A 23,112-nucleotide genomic window follows, 5' to 3' on the forward strand; every position below is an offset into this window, starting at 1 on the left:
ATGGCTGAACGCAATGAAGGGAAACAGAGCGCGCAGTAGATCTTGTACTAATGGTTGAGCATCTGGCTCTTTAATATTCAGTGGTCATTTGGAGCAGATGTAAGATGAAATGACAAGCACTTTCATTAACATATTCGTTGCTTTCCTCGGGATCTAAACGTCGTTAAAGAATCCGTTAGAGAATTTCAAATGGGAGCGAATTAGATATGTGAGCTTAATAAATGAAAACGTGCATGGTCCAGTGCATGTACCTGTTCAACAAGTGCCCAATCAGTTGAAACGCCGCTCTACCATTAGAGCCTCCAATCACTGCGCCTGCATTGCCATCAAAAAAACTCTTACGATAGTTCATTTATGGAAATTCTGAATTGGGAGACTAGAATGAGGAAGAAAAGTAATGAGCTAGCCGTCGGGAGAGAGAGAGGGGGGTTTCATGCACGTAGCTTGAGTCCTTGTCGATGTAGGAGGGCTAGGAGAAGGAAGTTATGTCACGACCAGCCTTGATTGCGTAGCCGGAAACCTCCGGTCACTTGGACGATGCGAACCGGTCAGCGACGGAGAGGAATGCCTGGGAGTGGAGGAATCGTGTGACGTAAGGGCTAGTGCAGGTAGATACTATGCGGCTGGGAGGAGAGCGTGCCGAGAAAGAACTGCGCGAAATGTGTCCCCATCGCGTATAAAATTGCGCTCGCGAATAAAATTGCGCTCGCGAATTTCCTGGAGTATCAGGCGAATAACTCGCCAGTAAATAATTCATAAGATTACTGCATTATTACGCAGATGAAATTGGAAATATTCGACGGTATTGCTGGCCACATCGGTGGATGTGACCATCAATCTCACATCCAAAATGTCATTTGCCATGTATATCAAACCATACTGTATATAATAAGCTGCTACTTTTTTAGCATTTCATAGACAGTGAATTTTATATATCAGATGTGGAGTCACGCATAATTAGAGCAATTTCTTCAATCATCAATAATGTATCCCTTCCAAAGAATGATTTAACTTCCAAAGTAAAATTTTAGACTGGTACGAGTTTAACATTGATATTTCATCAAATATTTTCTCGGTTTGACTACTTCCTTTAATCCAAATTGGAATAACAGAGCCTCTTTAAAACTATTTTCAGCCTACTTTTTCCTTATTTTAATGGCAATGAAAATGGTTAGCTAATTACTAACAGGCGATTCAGACGGACACCGATGTACCAGAATTTATAAAAATCATGAGCATTCTAATCCTTTACAGCCTGGACAAAGTGAGCTGCCGTGGAGGCCGCTCCGTTCTTCCGGGGATTGAATTAAATGAATCGAAAGCGTAATACGATCGACGACGGAAACCAGGACTTCCTTCTTATTTTTTTACCTGTGACTAGTATTTGTGGGTAAAATCTGCAATGACATAAATTGTTTCAATAACAATATTTATCAATGTACACACTCCGATCACGCCAGGCATAAGAATTTAAGATATGTAGGAACCGATAGCTTACGGGACAACTTCCTGCAAGGAGTGCGTGACAGTACGGTTAAGCACTCCACCACTGCTAATCCAATTCCTGAAATTACTTTACCATTTCCGTCGCTTATCCATCGGTGCTTGGACTCCGTGCAGTCGACCATTAGTTGATCTGCAGACTACACATACGGGAGTAAAAGGTTCTCCAGGCTTCGAATAAAGGGCCACAAAAAGTGACTGGGCCTTTGGACTAATTCCTTTCACTTCCCATAATCCATCCGCAATCCTCTCGGAGATGAGGCTCAGCATCCGTGAAGGAAGAGGATGGGCCTTAACCTGGAGGCTTTTGAGATGTGGGTATGGTGATGGTTGGAAGAAGAAATTTGCTGGATAGGGATAAAGACAAACGGAAAGGTGTTAGATTGGGTCGGAAAGCAGAGCAAGTTTGACGACGACGACGACATGCCTTTGCGAGAAATTCGAAGTATTTAGAGAAAAAAGTGTATTAAGAGATATCGGAATGTTAAAGACTGCGTTAGAAAAACGAATTTTAGGTGAGCGGGGAAAAAAATGAAAACCATAGGCTTTTTGAACGGATGTGAAAGTGAACTATTGAACTGAAAAATTGAATTATAGGAAAAAAGGGGTTTATATTGTTCAAATTAAAAAATTTTCGCGTTGCCCTTGCGTTCTTTTTTCAGTGCCATCTTACCGTGGTTTTAATGCACATGATATATAACGAAGCTTAGAGAAACCAATTTTTCAAAATGGGTTCATTTATTTTCTTTGAACGTAACATAACTATGCTAAAAAATAATGGCATTTACAATTACATACAGACGTTGCAAATATATTCTTTTTGGATTTTGAATATTGATAATTTATTTACTGCATATATTATTAATATGAAAACTGAAATGTTTAATTACTTTTGCTGATTCATGCCGAGTTTTTAAAATAGCTGCGGAATAGTATACATTAAAGGGCCACAGTATGCGTCACAGAGTGAGATAAGGGAATAAATCCATCCATCCACGATCGTTCGAACTGTTTGTGCATCACGGGTGGGCTGTGGTTATTGCTCTCCCTCCTTGACAGCGGCGATAAGCACATTTGAGTAGATCGGGAGGAAGTCTGTTGAGAAAGGGAAGACGGAACCTAAATGCGGTAGAAAACTATTCTTTGCCTTATTTCGCTTTTAACTACCAAGCGGGGGTGAGTTTTCTGTTTGAGCTTACTCTCTGCGGGTAAGTGTACTCGAAGCGCTCGCGTTTGTAGACGGGAATAGCTCATTAAATTGATCCTCGGAATATAACAGGCTCTCTTTTCAGGAGGCTGTCGCCAACCGTAGACCAATTTCTTTGCTCGCGGAAAGAACAATAGCCACGCCCCTGCGCAGAACGGATTGGATTCGAATGAAATATGCATGGCGTTGCATAGTTTAAGAGGACTCGCAGATAGAAATAGGTCTATCTTGTTCTTTTCCGTTCTTCAAGAAAAAGTTCTGTGAGGTATGGGGACGTGTATGAGAAATGAGAGATTCTAGGTTTGCAATGGGAATACGAGGTTGTGAGTTTTGTGGAGGAGTGGGGGGGTTCGGTCCGGAGATAAATGCCGCAGGGGTTAAAGTAAGATGTTGGTAAGGTGCCGCTCGAAGTGCTTTCGGTTCCTCCCACCGCAACTCGAAGCAATTCATCCACACAAGCGGAAAAATCCGAAAACACGAAAACTTTTTTAACAATCCCATTGAGAAATGTATCCGTCGCCGATAAGTGATGGCAAAAAAAACAAAGTTTGCGGTTTGGTGAACAAGGCCGAAGGACTCCAAATCCCGTGAAGGGAAAATATTGGTCCCTTTCGAGGAGGTTTTCGTTGCGAACAAATACCGTTCTTGCGGGCTGGTATTCGCTCTCCGGCGTTCCCCTCTATTATAGTTGGAGGTGACAAACTTGATTCCCTAGGCCACGTACACCGGGAAATTGATATCTGGACAGTGACTGAGGAGGAATACGCTTGATTGCAGCAGTTGCTTTGATGGATTTTCAATCTTCTCCTTCGGGCCAAACTCAGGCGAATCGCGTACTCAACGGATCATTTAAAGGGTTGCGCTTTGGCGAGTGGCTTCGATAATGTGCTTGGTGATGTATCGAACTTCTTTCGCTTATTTTCGAAGTTAAATCATTTGGCTGATCTATTTATGGTCAAAATTAGTCGTGATAAAGTTACGGTTAATGGTGTGAATAACATCCCGACGCATTCTATTGCAGCCTTGATTGCTTAATTTTTATCAACAATGCAATGGCGTTTCAGCTTACAGGAATTTTCCACATGATCAGGTGCCAATTTTAGTAGGGAACATAACAAAAATATTGCTGGAAAATAACATCATAATGGAACTGGCTGTGCTATTAGTATTACAAATCTGTTGCAATCGAAGACAGGAAGCACAAAAGTAATATTTTCAACACTGTCACTAGCGCGTAAAAATATTCCACGGGCACAATTTTTATCAAATTCAATTTCTATCAACGTTAAGCAGTAGCAATGATGTGAGCCTAAGGCATGTCATAAACCAGAACCAAAAGGTATATTGGTCAAATAAAAATAAAGCAAAATATATTTCGTTATTTAAAAAATAGCTTTGTTCTGTATTGAAAACTATGTACATTATGAATGAAAAACGCATTAATTAATTGATTCCAGGAAATTATAAAATTATATAAAAAATTTGTGCTCCCACAAATGAGAATTAAATGTTGACACTTTTTTCGAAAAAGATTAGTTTTTCACGCATTAAATATATTCCGGTGGGTAATTCCATAATTAGAGTGAGCAGGTAGATACGAGCTCGTATACACGCGAAATTCACCACAGTTATCTACCCGAAAGGTAATTTGATTGGCGAAAATAGAGCTTACCTAATTCTAAGCCCAACGGCGTGTGAAATTCGCACGTGAGGGTAGGGGGGCCAGTTCCTTTCCCTGTGCCGCCGTTGGTTTCCCAGGAAGATCTGGTACCCGAAAATTCGCACAGCTTGAGTGAAACTGAGGTTTCCAGTTGAAGCTGAGAAGGCTCATGGGATTCGCCTTGAATCACACCCGGGTCCTCCAGTCAGTAGCCATGACTAACTAGACTGCCACGTCTCCCTCTACACTAATATTTCATAAAAATTCCAGCAACCTTTTCCAATCCACTCAATCGAAAGCCTTCTCAAAATTTAAAATACACGAAGATGTCCTGATTATATGTTCCTTATACTAATGTTCTCATAGCGCCTCTAGCTCCTCTTCCTCTCTAAACCTAAGCTGATCTTCGCCTAGACAGTTGTTTGCACTGCTTTGTAATATTTTGTTGATGATTCTCAGAATTAAATTTTCTGCGTGTGAAATTAAATTTGTCGTCCTATGCACCGCATATGCAAGATATATTACGAGAAACTCTGACTTCATTTTTCCTCAAACTATGTAATAATTCTTCGGGGGTATTATCTCTTCCTAGTGCCTAGCTCGACTTATCCCTAGCGCTTTTCCTATCTAAATTCCTAGGCCTATGCTCTCCTCGTTCACCTCACATTCCCTTTATATTACTAAACTGACCGTCCTAGTACTTTGCCATTAAGCTCTTCTTCGTAGTATTTCCACTTTCCATGAATTTCTTCTGATTCTATTAATTACTTCCCTGTTTTATCTCTCATGGTCGGCGTAGCTTTTACTTGCTGTATTCTGACAGCTCTCAAACACTGTCTCCCGTCTCTTAAATTTCTCCATATCCTCGCATTTACCTTTCCGCCGCATTACCTTCGCTGAATTGGTTTCTCGCCTATTATTTTGCACTCCGAACATTCTTCTCCCCATTTCCCTTTTAACTATCTGTCATTTTCTCCTTAACTCCATCATTTTAATCATCTCCTTAGTAATCCATGGTTTCCTAATTCTCTTAGTCCCTCCCATTTACATTATTTCTTTTGCTGCTCTTTCTATTCTACTCTTAAGATGTAGTTACCTTTCCCCAATCTTTTTCCTTCACTTATTTTCATTTTGATATCTATATTTCTCGAGATTCCTTACGTTTTACTCCCGTAATATTTCCTGGTTTCCATTTTGGCACTTTCCTAACCATCCGAATTATTTTTTTGCCGAAATGCCGATGGAGGTTAAGGATAATGATGACGTTTGAGGAATAATCAGAAAAAGGTGGCAGAGGACCAGAGGAAAGATAACATTCTGGACATCATAGGAAAATTTAGGACGAAGCGGCCTTGTACCGTCACGCTCAATGTATTTCACCCGTTATCTGCTCATCCGCTGGAACTTTGTGGCGTTCTTCATCATGTGTATTTCCGCGAAAACATTTGGATAGTCTGTAACTGATTGTAACGGAGACCGATTGCTGGGATGAACCATTACGTGTGCGACGCCGTGCCGAATTCCTGAATTTACCAAACGACTTTTCCAAGTTTCGCTATTGCTACCTTTCCTTTTTGGGGTTCTTATTTCAATGTGTTTATGTTTAAAAAAATGTCGTTACTTCCATCATGGATACGATAAGATTTACTGAAATCCCGCTGAAACTGCTTCATCTTAATGCGTAGTTCTGAAATCGCTCAAGTGATTGAGAGAACCGATAAAACATTAATTTCAGTTTTTATGTGCAGAAATGTTTATTTGGCCCTTGAAGTATTGATCCACCAAAAATGGGAACCAAGGTGTACTTCCTTGGCTTCAACAGATAAATTAAATTAAAAAATCGCGTTAGGAGCAGTAAATTGAAACAAAAAATTAAAGGGAAGCCTCAAACAAAAGAAGTTAATCAAAAAGGTATTGGAGTTTTAATGAGGATATAGCTGGATGTCGGTGGGGTAACGACTTCGCCTGCTATTCCAGAGATCGCGGGTTTGATTCCATCCAAGCTGGGTTTTCCTACTTCGGCCTAAGGATTGAGTGTTTGTGATATTCTTTGTCAATCACAATATTTGCTACGCGGCTAAATGTTAGAGAGGTTCGTGTGGTCCTAATTTCGTTTGAAAAGTAAAGACGGCATTATTAATATCATTGAGAAGTTTTCTGGACAGAAAATGTCAAATACAGAGTAGCTGACAGGCAGTGAGATGGGCAAAAGATACGAAAATACAGAGATCGTGAGCATATGAATGGACGGAACTTTCGAGTGTGTTACAGTTTGTGCGCAGTGTTGCCGCTCTATAGCATATTCAAATAATATTGTTTCCCCGAGACGTGCCACGCTCCCACAAAATTGAACTCCCTCGGGTGGAGTCGTAAATCTTTCGAATTCTCTGGCGAGAATTATATGCGTCGTATGGCCCCGGAGCTATTTCTTTGATGAGAATGTTGGTGGTTTCATGATTCCCCATAATATCTCCTCGGGGACCATGAAAATTTCAAATGCGCCAGGCACCTTCTCTCCGTGGGGGCATTCAGGTACCCTCTGGAGGATACCAATGACGTAAGAGGGAAGGGGATAGGGAATGTTAGGCGGCTGGTGCGGGCGAAAGAAAGGCTTTTCTTTTTATTTTATTTTAAACGGGAGAGAGAGGAGGCTTCGGTAGGCGGTGTCAGGACTCACTCGATTGCTCGAGAGAAAGAGAGAGAGCTTGACTTCTGCTGGAATTGCAGCGGACGCCCTCCTCTCTCTCGAACACATAACACTCGAGCGCAAAAGCGAGTGGGAGCCGGGCGTCTCAGTTGGGACCATGTGGCGGACACCCGCGTTTTTTCCCTCGCATCCTTGGGAGTGTTCGAAGGAGGAATGGGCGGGAGTGTGAAGGGGTGGGTAGGGGACTGAGGCGATGGAATGAGGACTAGGGGAAAAGGAGAATGCAGCGGTTACAAGAGGGCGGAGGAAGAGTCCTTTCTCTCTCCTCCATGTAGGAAGGAGGGGAAGAAAGTCCCACGAGATCACACGCACTGAACTCGTGGTTTCCTTTGACATTTTAAGTTGTGTGTCTTTGCGTCAAGTACCACGTAATGAATGGATTGGGAATTACTTGTGGGACACTTGTAGCGCAAAATTAAAAATATTTTAGGAGCAAGTCGTCCTCTTTGTGTTGTCAAATATTTTGTGTCGGCGTCTGATTTATTTATTTATTTTAAAGTGCAAATGGCCCCGAATCTTGCGGAAATCCAGATAGATACAAGTATTTATTTTAAGTATCATTTTGTATTAGTCCAAAAAAAGCACTACGGCCTTTACATCGGACTTCAAACAAGGATATATCAAATATTACAATTACATACACCCAAGCCCTAGGATAAGGAAAAAACACCAGAGTAATGGAAAAACTGGTGTCATAATTTTATAGAAAATTACATTTACTAAAAGCAGACTTATGTCGTTTTCTTAACATTTGGCGGGAATGCTGTTTACTTTCTGGGTTATGTAGTGTTACGCTTTGGTAATGAAGGATCTTTGCAGAATATTATTTATCCATCAAGTGATGTAACATTGTTACAAGTGTCGTCTACGCACCAAAAAAAATTGAATTATATCTGTGCGGTGTTAAATGAAAAAGGATCGAGTAGGGATGCTGGTATGAGCTCCGGGTCCTTCTAATATAGGATCGAAAAACCAGCGCGGAGAATGATGAATGCTTGCAAAAAAGATTCGCTCAAAAGGTCATTTGAGTTCGAAAACTAAATTACGCGCAGCGGACGCGTGGAGTCATACTTGTGTTCGGCAATGTCCTTCCTCGTGATGACATCGGTTAATTGCCGCGCAGAGGACCTTATTTTGCGAAAAACAAATATTTGAACCACCATTGTTTTTTTTCTGTTGGTCGATATATTCGTCGGGGTCGGGGTTTGAGGGAGTGTTTGTCGAAGAGCGTGGGAGCCTGTGGGGTGAACGGAGGAAGAAGTAGGGATCTGAGAGGGAAAGTAGAGTGAAAAGAGAGAGGAGGAAGCGGGGAGAAGAATGGAGGGAAAGAAAGGAGCGGGAATGTGACGGAGAGGAGGATAGTTGAGAAGTTTTTGGTTGCCGGATTTTGTGTGCGCGTGTGAGGAGGGAGAATGAATGAAGAGGTGGATGAGGGGGGGAACCCCTCTTCCATCGGACGAGAATGTGCACGCGAGGAAGAGAGAGGGAGCGAATGATGTGGTCGGTTCCAAAAAGATGAAACCGGGTTGGGGAGGATAAGGGGTGGTCGGACGGCGGTGCCAAGTGAAGGAGGCTCGGCACAAGGAAGGGAATCGTTGAAGGTAGAAAAAAGAGGGTCCAATGAGATTTGTTCGTGGCGTCGGGGGTGGTTGAGTTCAGGGGCGAGCAAGCGAAGAGAGTCGGAGTGCGGCCTTGTGCGCTCGACACATCCCGCAGAGAATGCAAGGGACGGGGAGAAAAAATGAAGGGAGGAATTTACCCAGACCACGTCGAGGAGTGCGGCGGCACTCGATTCTCGACGCTCCCGTCTTAATGTACGACACCACTACCTCCCTTTAAGTGGCCCCTTTTTCTCTTCCGTCTCCTTGTCGCGGGCCAATTACGAACTGAAGAACGCTTTTGGGCATGCTGAAGGAATGCCTAGTTGCCTAGCGACTGCTTTCTCGAAGGCTCCCGGCGGGCGTATCGAAAGATCGTGTCGCCTTTCCTCTTTTAAGTGTGTGAAGAGCATTCCAACCGCCCGCTCCCACCCTTCCTCCCGCAGTCGAAACTTTCGGTGCAAGCTGGCGGATTTGAAAGGTGGAGTGAGGAATGGGTTATATATGAGAGGAACTTTCGGAATCGTTATCGTTAATAGATTCTCAAAGTCTTTGTTTGGTTGTGACGGCCCTAAGTGTGTATTGATCCTATTCATTAATGCTTATCCTTCATCGTTCGGAGCTAAGCGGCATCTCCAGCGGCAATCTGAGAGCATTCGTGCGGACTAAATTCTTAAGTGCTCGTATTCAGTTATTTGTATGACGTAAGGTCGTTGTTGTTGATATGATAATGTCGGAACTCCACTACCCCTGGTATGAATCATTGCCAATCTAGCAACTGGTTTTGTAATTCTTGTAACCATTAATGAATAAAATCTAGAACCAGTGGGAACGAATAAAATAAAAATTTCTTTTGCATATTGCGTCCCGCGAGCAGAAAAAAATACTAGATTATCGCAAAAACTGTATCCTTGAGGTCATGAATACAAGGAGGCCTTCCTGTAAACTCAGCTTTGTATTCTAAGGTGCTGCTGTATGTAAGGCTAGCGTCTATAAAATTAACCGACTTGACATCTTGGAAGTTCTTAGCTTGTATCACCATTAATATTACCTAATTCTATAAATCAATATTGCCGAAGAATACGTACTTCTGGATTCCTAGTATATATTCCTAGTTCATTTATTGATCATGTAAATAGTATTAGTTTTACCGGAAAAGATAGCTGTGAGAAAGCGACCCAATGATTCAGCAAACTAAATTACGAATTACCAATGAGAGATAATTACAAATGGGGCATGACGGCAAATACATGAAAAGGCATAGGTTTCAAAATGGCAGCAGTCGTCGTTCAATATTTATTTCGACATGATTTTGTCGTGCAATGATTGGTATTACCCCAGGTGGTTCTTTATCTCGCTTTGGATTATTAGAAAAAATATACAAGGGGGTCGCGGGGCGCTGTTCCGCCGGAGGAACACCAAGGGCTCCGGGAAAAACCTTTATACTAGTATTTTAATCTAAATCGCGCCCGCGTATGTACAACTGACCACTCAAAATCATTTTACGTGTCTAGTTATTTTTCCGTTTTTCTCATTCGTCGGCAACGGTATACCATGGGAAACAGTAGCTTCGGGTCTTTTTAATTTCATGAAAGCCTGGACTTCTCCACACGTTCCATTGCTTCGTCTGAAGCCCTCTGTCTCTGCCCTCTATGAAGTCCTAAGGAATTCATAGGGATGGGAGAAGGTGGGAAGGGGGTGTTTGTAGGTTTCTCAAACGTCTCCGCTCAATAAGATTGAGATCTTGGATGTGTTTATTTAGTTTTATTGAACGGGAGATTACGGTGACGGGTTAACGATGGGGAATGCTCGCTTATAGAATGCTTCCGTTCGTCTTATGAGAGGAAAGAATTCAATCTCTCTGCCCTCTGTCAGTTGGAGCGAGAATCACAAATGTTTGGCTTCATCACTGCGCTCGCTGCCCGAAGACTCCCTATGGTTCGCTGGACATGACCCCGTTCATTGATGCTATTAAGACTCCCATTTTGGAATACGAAAACTCCATTCGACAAAATTCATTGATGATGACTTTGATCGATGAACCGTCTTTATTTACAACCGAATGTAAAATCCCTAGATCTTTGATTCATCCGCCTTGATGTCGGAAATTAATTTATGAAATATATAACATTTATTTTCATCAAACAAATACCAGTTTGAATTAAAATTTACATTTTAACTTAGCCCCTATTGTGTAAAGATGGAGAGATTTTGGTTGAGCATGAATTTTGTTAGGGTTGCATTGGTATTTAAGATGTAATAGGCAGGGAAGTGACTGAGAAAATACAAAAGGGAAGCGAAAGCCATGTAAAAGTTCGGGAAGCGTAACGCATTGACCGAAGGATGTGCAAGACACTGAGAAAACGGATATATAAATGTGGACACTAGAGATGCGTCATGAGCACTTGGGAGTAGTAAGGAGAGATGTAAACTCTGCGTTAGTGACAATAGATAACCCGCAACTTCATATTTTGTATGTCTACTACTGATACATAATTGCCAGTTAATGGGGAAATATCACGTAATGCGAATCTGGTCGGATCTGAATATTATCATTCCTGTGGCTCGTGAAGTTCGCGGCACTGTGCTCCAAATCATTAAGAATTTTTGGGTGATACAGTTTGGGTACAAATAAGTTAAATTATGACTAGAAGAACTATAAAAATAAAAAAAATCATTTAATAGCACATAAAGCATTCACATTTTTAATAGATTCCGGGGGCGAAAGAGTTTTCAAGTTCACAGCCGGCCTATCCGCTCATTACTCACTGGCGTTCTGCGTCATGAGCGCTGTAGGTTGAAATCTATGGGTAAGCGGCGAAAAGAAATTCCTTCACTAATCAATACTTCCTTTAAACAATACTCCGAAAACAAATATGTATCATATTCTTCCATCGTATAATTTTGATGAAGTTAGAATACTGACTAAAAAAATCACAGTTTATCTCATATTTATGAAAGTTCCGAAGATCTAGGGGAAGCCACGGCACTACTTCGTGGCACCCACACTACCAGCACCCATACTAAAGTCCAAATGCACGTGAGCAGAAAATATGAGAGAATGAAAACGGGTAACGCGGGCCACACGCATGTGTTGTCCTAATGATCCGTTACCTTCTATTTCATTGCGCTTATTTCTGTCTATTGTATATACAATCGGTAAATGCGGTAATTAATGCGTGCATATAGTAAAGGGGGGGAGGATGGCGATGCGGGAGCCATGCGTACACATGCCTACTGTTATACCCCAAATCGACGCACATTTTACATTTTTATATGGTACTTTTTCTGAGCCTATGTCATGGCACATCGGTATCCTCTATAAATCCTTCAACACATGCGCAACACCGAGAACATTCAGTGCCAAATACAAACGGAAACAACCCTGATTACTCCGTCCTTTACCATTTCGGAGAACATCGATTCCGTTTCATTTGCTCCTGCTTTCTCACAAAACGTCGGCTAGATTGATTCTTTCGTTCACTTTGTCCTCGGGAAGGCGTATGGTACGTTTCCCGCAATTCTACTTCGACCACAGTCAATACTACGCTAGCGCAAATCTCGTTCATCGGCCCCTCTGGCTTATCGGATGCCCGGCCCGAGTCAGCAGAGCACCGACGTTGAAACAGCAACATCCGCGCGAATGAGAGATCGAGAACACGTGGGTCGCCATGGAACAGTGAGGGCCCACGTGTTTCGGGGAGGTTAAAGGGGGAGAGAGAAAGAGAAAGGGGGGAGAGGGGGAGTGACGGGAGGAGAGAGGTTGCTGTTGTTTCGGGGGAGCGTGGAGGCTGGCTTTCGTCTTCTCGTCAAGGGGTTACGAGCGAGGGTGTGGGGCGTGGGTGGGAGGGACGGGTGTGCGGTCCGGGAAGGGAGGCGGGAGGGAGGGCGGGAAGAAGGAAGTCGCTTATTTGGGAGAGCGCACTTGACCCAATGCGACGAGAGGGGCCGGAGTGGGTCGGGCCGCCAGGCGAACGGGGTTTCTCCGGGGGCCGGGGGCGGCGCTGCGGGTGTTCGCGAGAGTCGGGGAGGCGGACGAGTGAGTCGCCCTCACGAATGCCGCTAATATCGTTCGAGTGCTCTCCAATGCGGGAGGGATGTCGTCTCCTCTTCTTTATCTCCTCTCTCGTCGTCGAGGGCAGGACATTGACTCTTCTCCTTGTTTTCCTCCCACCCTCCTCTCCCATTCAGTTTCGAGATCACTTCATCGATTTCTTGCCGCCCTTCTCCCGGGAGACGTACTCGTCGCGATCCTCATTAACGGGACTCCTCTGTAGTAAGTGGGGTGTCGATGATAAGTGCGGGTGCATTGGTTCAATACGCGGCTGAGTAGCAGTGGGGATATCAGGGATCCGTGAGTGTGTCTTTCCCCCGTTTGCTCTAGAGACTGGGTCACTCGGCGGTAATAATCGTATTGAAAGGGCGTTCACATTGCCTTTGCTATGAAGAGTTTCACTCGGTCGAAGTCTGCTGACGAAGGCGGTAAATTTTATCTCGCGATTGCCGTGGTATTTATTGCTTGTTCATGTATTTATTAGAGATATTCTTTATGGCTGCGCCAAGCAGAGTGGGCAAGTCGTGTCGGTTATTTATTTTTTTACCAGGGACGAATCAAACAAGAATACATACCACAAGGAACTTTTCGAAGGGGTGGATATGTGCTGACGGCTCGGTTCAAAATCTCGTGATCTTATCGTTGCACTTGGTTAGCGGGATGTTTTCAACGTTTTTAAAACAGGAAACATATAATCCAAAACTCACTTTTGATTTTGGTTTATGAAAGGGATTTTTAAGTTGGGAAAGAGTTCCATTCTTCTCACATGTTGGAAGGCAGTTCCGCTCTTCAAGATCCATCACTTTCTGTTGATGCGTTTCATGAGAGTCCCATTTTTTCCGATCACACTTGTTTTTTCGTCCCCGGAGAAGACCGGATAGCGTCATTGAAACGCATCGACCAGCAATTCTTCTCGTGGCAGTGCATTTCCGTTGAACTCAGGTTTTTGATAGACTTGGGAGCACTGCTTTTCTCCCAAGCCGTGTTCAACACCACGTGCAATAAATACTCAAACACACCGCAGTGCACGAAGTAGCGATCGATATAACCTCTGTGGGGGTAGGGGCAGTTTTCAAATGCGAACGAAAGTAAAATGACTACCTTTTTCCGACAAAGAAAGTATAAAAGCATATTAAGTTTGAAAATGCTCAATTTAGAAACCTATATACCGTGAATTTTAGTAAAGCCAAAAAGATTCCATATGGGGTGAGCCACAGCCCCTGCTCATGAATCCGACCCTGATTGCAAATTTCTTTTTTAGCTCTGCGCAAGTTATACCTCCTTTCATACAGTCCAAAATATCAATTGTCACCCACAAGAAAAATCAAACCATCCAAACCATCTGGTTCATTTCGAGTGGTCGTACCCGGGAATTATTTTTCCCAAAATAGTGTGTGGCACATGAGGGTAGTCAAAGTTCTCGCAACCCATAACCGGGCCTGTCTCCGTCCCCGATGAAAAATTCACCCGCGACCGACGTGGGAGCGGTGAACGAAAAGAATGCACGGGTGAATGAGCAGAGTGGGGAGGGAGGGAGCGAGAATGAAGAAGTGTCGTGGGAAGGGAAAGAAAGGAGAGCCAAGGAGAATGGATTGCCGCGATAGGGAGGAGGACGCGAAGGATGTAGGGATGGCGGGAAGGCAGGAAGGAAGTTTATTCGGTAGTTCAGCGGGGCGGATGTAGGGGAAGAAGCGGAGGAGGGGAAGGGCAGACGTTCGCTTGTTTTTCTTATGACGTTCATTTGTTATTGCACCATTTTCCCTTCCTACCCACACCCACTCTTCCCGGGCCTTGGCCCTTCTTCTCTCGAACTGTGTTCCTCTCACTCTCTCTCCGTCCTTTACACCCGAAGTCCTCGTCTTAACATCCGTCTTTCTGTTCCCTTTTGCCTTCATCTATCTCCCAATTCTCCAGGGCGAACTTTCACTTGTGATTTTTTTCAGATCTTCCGCTGGCTCTGTTGTTTGTTACTTGGATAGAGCGGAAAAGGGAGCTATTCATTGCATGCGTAATGCTCCTTAATTTGCGCGTGTGTATGTTCATCGGCATCGACTCTTTATTAGATCGGTGGACAACTGTAACGAGGTTTCTGAATTGAAGAATAAATTATTTTTTTACAAATGTAAACCATATTTTTAGGGTGCCTATCCTCGAGAGCAAAATATGTTTCCATTCTATAACTCTCCAGCTCAACGAAAATTTAGGCCCACCACTCGATCCTTCTCTCCGTGTTGTCGAGATGAGGGGTGGATGCGCTTGATCCTCCCTCCCATCCTTCCCACCCATGTCCCGTGTCCTCTCTCGTCCACCCCCTCTTTCTCCACTTTCTTAATCTCCGCCACACCTCACCCGCCCGCCCGCCTCCGCCCTCCTCCCCGCGTTCCTCCTCATCAAACATTCCGCTCTCTCTCTCTCACCCGCCGTTGCCCATGACCCGTCGCTCGCTTCCACCCCAACTTGGGGCCTTCTCTTTTTTGTCCGCCTTTCCCCAGTCATACACTTCCCTCTTCTCCGTCCGTCTTTCCATTCGGAAAATTCCCTTTATGCCTGCCTTTCGCCAGCCGAGCAGGAAGAAATCTTTCCCGGGACGGCGCATCGGTACGGAACTTTTTGAGACCGTCAATCACGCCCCAGCTTACATTTCGCCGCATAAGGGGAAAGTGGCGTAAAAACATCCAGGCCCGTCGCGTTCGTAAACTTTAAGGGGTTAGAAATGATTTTGCGATTCCGACAACAATTTATTTTCTTTGTGACGCTTTTTCGTCCTTTCCAATGATCTGTGACATGTTATGAAATGGAAGAAGAATTCTTCTCAATTCCATACTAGGCCTTGATCGACGTCGTTCTGCATTCATCCCGGACTCTGTCTGCGTTTAGACAGTTTGAAAAATTGCCCCTCTAATAATATTCGCATTACTTTATTTATTTAAATTTAAAACTGATATTCCTTTTCCTGACGCCAACAATTATTTTGAGGAAGGCGCACAACCACGTGTTTATGGGTGTGTTGACGGTTGGGGAATTTAAAATGGACAGTAGGTAAAACAAACGAGGAAGTACTAAGCTGGGTAGGGGAGGAGAAGAGGGTTGTTCGAAGAAATTCAAAGGCGGCAAGAAAGGTGGATGCGGGGCATTTTGATTGGTAATGGAATGTTCAAGACTGTGACAGAGTGGAAAAAATTAGGCAAGCGATGTAGGGGCAGCGAAAGAACAGGCATGTTGGAAGGAATGAAGGAAGGCAGAAAGTTTTCACTACAGTGTAGGATGCCACGTTATGTCATGTTAGGTGAGGCTTATAACTGATTAGTTTGTTTGTCTATGCAAATCTTACTTAAAAATTACAATATAAATAAGTGCACTTTGGTGACCAATGTAAGACCAAAAATATTGATACAAAATTACGTGCATGGTTCGCACCTGCTGTGGGTAAAGATTGAAAGTAAACCAGAGTGTTCGCTTCTATGTGGACCCGAAATTCTCCGAAACTAGTTAGAATTTAGAGTATTTGACCTTTTCTTCACTTCTCCATTAATTAAGGCCAATGTTGTATCCGGGCTGAGTATTAAGGCGTCGCCGCAGCCGATCGTTGCTGGAGTGGCAAGGACTGAAACATATCCTCTCTGAGCCCGGACCCTCTCGACGCACACTCGAACTCTGCGGTTTGCTCCTTGCCTTTTCTGCTTGACCCCGCCTCGCTCTTGGGCACCGTTGGCTTTGCCTTGAATGATTTTCATTGCAAGGTGATTCAATTGTGGTTCTGCGGTTCTGATGGGACCTAGTAATGTTATCATTGTCGTGTTTACTCCTTTCCCCTTAAATGTCAATGACTAACGTAACCGAAGAGGTGAAGGGGTTGTTCTTGTGTGACTGGTAGCGTCGTGGGGATTTCAGAAAATTTGAGGCTATTTCGCAAAGCATTACATTTTAGTCAAGTTCCAAAGGGATTAAAGGTGAAAAGTGGTGGCCCAATGTCTCGTTTTTATTTTAAATGCCCTGATCAGGAATGTTGGGCGAAGTGTAAGGAAGAGATTGTGATGACATACGTACAACCTCGTATCTTACTCATAGAAAATTTATTGTGAGCTCCAGTATGAACCTCATTCATTTAAAGTTATTCCTGCTGTTTATATTCAATGGTCAAAATATGGTTATTGAACAATTAATATTGGTTTCCTTTAATCTCCTTCACATGAAAGCGTGGGAGTTTTATACGTGTGGTGTAAATTGGTTTCTCTGTTTGAGGAGAAATGTAAAATATATGCTTGACCATTATGCGCAAAATGATTGCGTAACTATGAATGAAACATTTTTTTCATGGGCATAGTTTACATTAGCCAATACTAACTAACTTTTATTTCTGTTTATTTTCAGGTAAGTCAGATTGAAACGACAATTCCTCTCCCAGCTGGGATATTGGCAGAGGTGTTGTAAGTACCCATGCAGTAAGCGCTTCGTACGGATGTAATCATACCCGTAATGAACCTAATTTCGCCGTTCTCAGCAAAATGCTTATCCTGTAATGAATATTAAATGATGGCTTTTGACTTTTTTGATAGATGCAAATATTCCAATGATTTAATATCTCATTAAAGATTCTAATATAAAATTTAGTCATTGGAAATTGCTAAAATTTGATGCATGTGCATTCTGGTTTCCGGGAGCCTGTATGACTCGGGTATCAAGAGGGTACCGAAACTGAAGTCTTCGTCGATCATGTTTATTGCAGTCTGTAACAGCGAAGTTTCGCATATAATGCTTGTGACATGCAGGAGAACGCATTAACTTAACAGTTTAATCTTGATCCCAAACCAGTTTGCCTTAAATCCTTTACTGTTATTGTCCGTGCTTTCATCGCAGCATATTAATTAATGATGTGATCGTAAATTAGTATGTCATATGCCCTCTTAAAGAGGCATCTGGACCATTATTCTGCGTTGTGAAGGACGGACCCTTGGGTCAAAATACGAGCGTCCCTCGCCCATCCTTGTCCTGTAATTCGGCGTCCCAGGGATGTCGTGTTTAGCGTGCAGAGATGGTCCTCGGCTTATTTCCGCCGCGACCACGCACGACCCGCCGCTCTTAGCGATATTCGCAACCCCCTCCCCTGCGCCCGTTGAGCAGTTTCGCGCCGTGGAACAGCTGTCCCGCTTGCCTCCTCTCCAGTCGCTATCCTCCTACATGGCTCGCGCCTCTTTCTCTCTGCTCCGTATCGTCTCCTTTAGTGTCTTTTCCATCTCATCTCCCCAGCCTCGCTCGATTGCGGAGTGGCAGCTTAGAGCTTCGTCTTCAAGGCCGGATAACGACAACATTTTCAAAATGTGTCCTTGCACGCAATGCTCGTACGCTGTGACTTATTATGGAGAAATTAAAACCCTGAGCAAGAAATCAAGAGCTCATCGTTAGTTAGAATTTCTTCAATGCCGTAATTTTCCTTTTCGTCTACTCCTTAAGGCTTTGAACTGTAAATCTTTTTCAAAACCTTTTCGATCCCATCTTTTTTTTTTCAATTAAAATAATTTTTACGATATTTTTGATGTCCCATCTTCTCATTCAAAGCGGCCGCTCGATTTGCACTGAGGCATACGATTACTATGGAACGATATTTATGCCAGTAGGTCTTTGTTTTTTTCAAAATAATTGTTGACAGCTGGTTTCGCGGCCTTGGATTCCATCACATTCTGCGAATAAGTTGATGCATGGTGTCTGTTCCTGCACACAGAGCTCTCTGTTAAATTGCTTTAGTCAAACTATTCGTACTGGCGTAGATGTAAACATTGCTAACATCTGTGGCGTAGGTGGAAAAAATCCCCCTAGGCCATGGCCTCCCGATTAGGGTTAGAAATGATACCAAGTAATGACAAAGAATCCTTTGAAAAATCAGCTGCGACTCCCCGTGTGTATACCATTTATGCACCTACTAATAGAAAGGCGCGTGATAGCGCAGTTGGTAATGTATCGGAGGATCCCGGGTTCCAATCCCAATGGCGTCTTGAGACTCCTCCAGGTAAACCTAAGCTGAACAATTTTCCCAAGAATATCTCGGCAATAAGTACCAGATTCCTGAGAAACTGCAGGGAGCATAGGGAACGAATCTGATGGGGTTGCTAGAATTGTTCACGCCAAAGGGCGTGTTCGTGAATTTCTACGCCACAGAGTGCTTCTCAACGAGCTCTCTCTTCTTATATCAAAACCACCTACTGAGTTGCTGAGTATTTAATTGACGAGTAGTTGGTGTTGCTTAGATTAAAAACGAAGAGTTTTAAATTTAATGAAAGAGATATCATGGAATAACCAAAACGTTTCCCCGCACAACGCTTTAGATTCATATTGAATTATAAAATTGAGCATGCTAGCTTTCAACTCAGTCACATAATTCATTTAATGTCTTTTCCTAGCACTTCTCATATTGTCATTTCTATTTTGTATTGAAATGAGAGACTGCATCCATATTTTACTCCTTTTTTTTACTTCTAATTTTTCTTCGATCTTTCAATTGCATAATGGCAAATTCATTCTTGTAGAGTTGATTGATCATAGTCTTGGCTTTTCAATCAATCCCAAGTGTTTCCATCAATTTTAAATAGCGTTTTCAATCATTACCTCAGTAGATGAGGTGCTGCGAAATAATTTTCAGTCATAGAGAATTGAACCTTTTGTCTAAGGCATAAGGAATATATTTGGTCTCTTTAGTTTATGTAATATTACTGCTACATGTATTTACTATGTGTAATATTAACCGAAGAGTAATATTACTAATATTACTCATTCTTTAATCAGTTGGCCGGAGAGTGGGCTTATCCATGGTTAAATTTTAATGGCAGGCGTCCTATTGAAACTTTTTACAAGTACGTACTCTTTCTCAATAATATTTCGCCGCTTTCTATCTTTAATTAATCTGATATTGTGAGTGTATAATCCCTTCAAAATTTGAAAAAACACTCAGTGTGATTTATTTTACCCGTGCTTGTTGTGTGAGTAGCGTTTTTGGAGGGAAAGTAGTATAAGCCGTTCAAGATCTACCAAACTGGCGGAAACTGATTGAGCCCTTGTCGCCTTAATTGCGTTGGCTCGGCAAAACTACGCGCGACGCGACGTTTTTTTTTTTGAGTCACCGGCGAAGGTTTTGAGTGGCCGGTGGACTTTTATTCTCGAATTATTTATTTATTGTAACGCTTAATTTGCGCCATTGTTTCGTCCAAAGGTACCCATCCCCTTTCGGGAGCCATTCCCGAGGCCACCGTCCGCCCCTATCTCCTTTCCCGACCCCAGACACCCTTGCCCGACCCTTCCGACCAACCCATAACCCTTCGCATTTCACAGCTTTTCGTTCTACCCTTTACTCCCCCCATCCTTCTCTCCAGGGGCTCCAAAACCCTCCTCCACCCCAAACAAACGCCCTCCCGGTTTCGCGCGCTATCCAAGCGCGAGGATTTCCGTTCGGCCGGCTGAAAAATGGGCAAAAGTGACAGTCGGCACATTTGTGAAGTGAGCATGGGTAAAAAAATTAACACGCCCGGGCGGACGAAGCAATATCTCTCTCACTTCGAGGGCGATAATATCAAATTTATGCGCCCGCTTCTCTTTTATTTTTTGAACTCGAGTGTGTGTGTGCGCGCGCGTGAAATAGAGTAAATATTAGATCGCGGAGAAACATGCGGGATCGTAAAATGTCATGTTTATGAATCGCCTGATGTATTTGTCAGTTTTCCCGCGGCCAATAGGGTAAAAATTGTTTTATCTTCTGTTAAACGTGTCGGATTTGAGTGGCCGCGATCCTTGGAATGTCTTCATCCCCGCTCGTCGGTGGACTGCATGTGGCCATTGCAGTCGCGGGCGTCAAATTTATCGCTTGCGTTCAGTGGAAGGGTCTTGCAGTCCGGGAACGGGATCATTTAATGAAAGCATAACCATTTCCCGTTTCAAGCTCGTAGATATTAATGTGGCCAACGGAGACAAGTTCTGTAATCCGGTCTTGTATGTTTTGGTATTGTAATACATATATCTATTTAAGAGTATGTAGTGAATACAAAAGTGTTCATTAGATTAAAAATACGTTTGTAGATATTTTCATTATAGTATTTATCAGAATATTTATTTTCAGAAAGAAATTGGTTTTGTAGGATTATCGCGAATGATTGATATACAGTATTTCTCGTCTTCATTAAAATGGAGGGTGTATGGACACATTATGGTAAACGTCATCTCGAAATGTATGTGTCTCTTTATTTGTCAAATAAAGTGTATTCAGTGAAGCAAATCCCACATTCCGTCAAACATAAATTATAGAACGGTTTGTTCAAAAGTGTATGCTGGGAAACACCATATTTATCTATTTACAATTACGTTCCCATTGTGTCCCAGGCTTCGATTGCACACAGAAAATGACTCGTAACTGATCGATTTATATCAAATCCCGAATTGACTCATTCTTAAAATCTCCACCCGTTCTAAATCATCAACATATTTTCTGGTAACAGGAGTAAGGCTAAAACTAGATAATAGTGCCCGCTGGAGAATTAAATAAGTTATCAATAGGTAATTTCTTTAACTGTCCGAAGAAATCGATAAGACAAAAGTGCGCTTCTGACGACGAGAGTTTTCTATTCTAGCCCTAAAAGTTTCGTCATTATTATCAAACTTAATGGCGACTAGGATGTCTGCTACTCCATACGAGTCTTGAATTCAGTAGCCATTATAAGTGAATTCTTGTAAGAATGGACTTTGATTCACATAAAATTCGATTTTCCAATCGGGAATACTCGTATTCCCGATTAGTGTTCGTGTGTTTGCGCGTGTAATCGCCACTTAAATCCACGTGGCGTAAAATGTTTTCAGTAATGGACACCTTTTCGCGCGTGGATCATAAATTTCCGCTGCATAACCATGGTCAATATGTATACGTATATCTTATCAAATACGTATACCTTTAGTTATAGTATCCGAGAGTGTATCGGATTTAATTTGTAACGATTGCTATATTTGTTGCTTTCCCAGATAAACCTGTTATGGAATTGCATAGAGCATCTCAGAGCGCAAGTATAACTGAAATCCGGATTAGAACCCTGGAGCCTCATTAACTGCCAGTATAAAATTAAATTTAAAAATCGAGATAACCTTGTACAGGCACAAATTAGTCATATCAAATGGTTTCATTCCTTATTAGCCTGTTTTCTGGTAAAATCTCCCGCTGGAAACGATGGAATTGCCCAATTCCATCGTCTTCGGCTTTCTACTCCATTGTCATATCTCCATGTTTTATAATCCGTTCCTTCGCCGCATTTCTCAGAATCCAATATTCGAATAGTTTTTAAGGTTATTATATTAGACGTGTGGATAAGTTTTAGGGAGACCCTGTCATTTCATTTCAAGATGATACACGCGACATCTTCTCACGGAGGAAAACTTAATTTATAGCACGCCTCCTTCCAGTTTTTGCATCGCTTTGGTTATGGTTCTAATCCATCGCATTAAACTTTCGTTATGCGTTACGTGAGGTCAATGGCCGAATAAGTTCTTTCCTTGAAGAATTAAGGAACCACCAGGAAGACGGCGCGGCGACGGTGGCTCTCTTTTGATGCCCCGTGTTATCAATCCGCGGTTTCGCTCATCCGTCCGTGAATATTTTTTTCATTTTCACGAGATATGTTTTTCATATATATATATATATATATATATCCGTCTAGATCGATGTGCTCCGACCCTCGCCGTCGGGGCCGTCAATATTTGCCCACGCGTCTCTGTTTGACGAACCAATTCAAGACCAGACTTACGAGAAGAGCACGGGCACTCCCGCAGTTTATCCTGTTCGATGATATCGCCTCATCCTTTCCTTCTCTTCACACACACTCAACCCGGCCTGTTCGCCACCACTCGAAAGAACGAGATTCCAGGGTGCGTGTTTGTACAGTGGCCTACTCTTTCCCATCCTCGACAACGCACACTCTCCTTGTTGTACCGCTCTGCTCGGAAGTGATCGGTCGTGTTTGTTTTCCCCCTCTCTTTACTTCTCTCCACGCCGTGCCTACGTACTTTCCCAGGGCACAAGGAGTTGCCGATCGAGTTCCGAGGAAATGAGAGAGAAAGAAAGGATCCCCCGCAAAGATATTCCGACGTGTTTTGGTTGGAGTCGAAAGCGTATTTTAGCCCTCCATCCCTCTCTATTTATAGCGCCTCCGCCTAGATCTTAACCGCTTTGGTATCCGTCTATGCCTCTGAATGGTTTTAAAAGGGAGGTGCATTTTGGTGGTCAGCCTGCGGTCGAAAAGAGCATAAATGCTGGTGAGGTGGTTATCCGCTGCCGTTTTTGTAGGATCTCCTCGGGCGCCTCCGAAGACCGTTCCTTACTCTTTCTCCCTCCCTCACTCACTCACCCTGGAGTTCCCT

The sequence above is a fragment of the Hetaerina americana genome, unplaced genomic scaffold (genome assembly GCF_022747635.1).
Source record: "Hetaerina americana unplaced genomic scaffold, ioHetAmer1.1.p SCAF_24, whole genome shotgun sequence".
Taxonomy (NCBI): domain Eukaryota; kingdom Metazoa; phylum Arthropoda; class Insecta; order Odonata; family Calopterygidae; genus Hetaerina; species Hetaerina americana.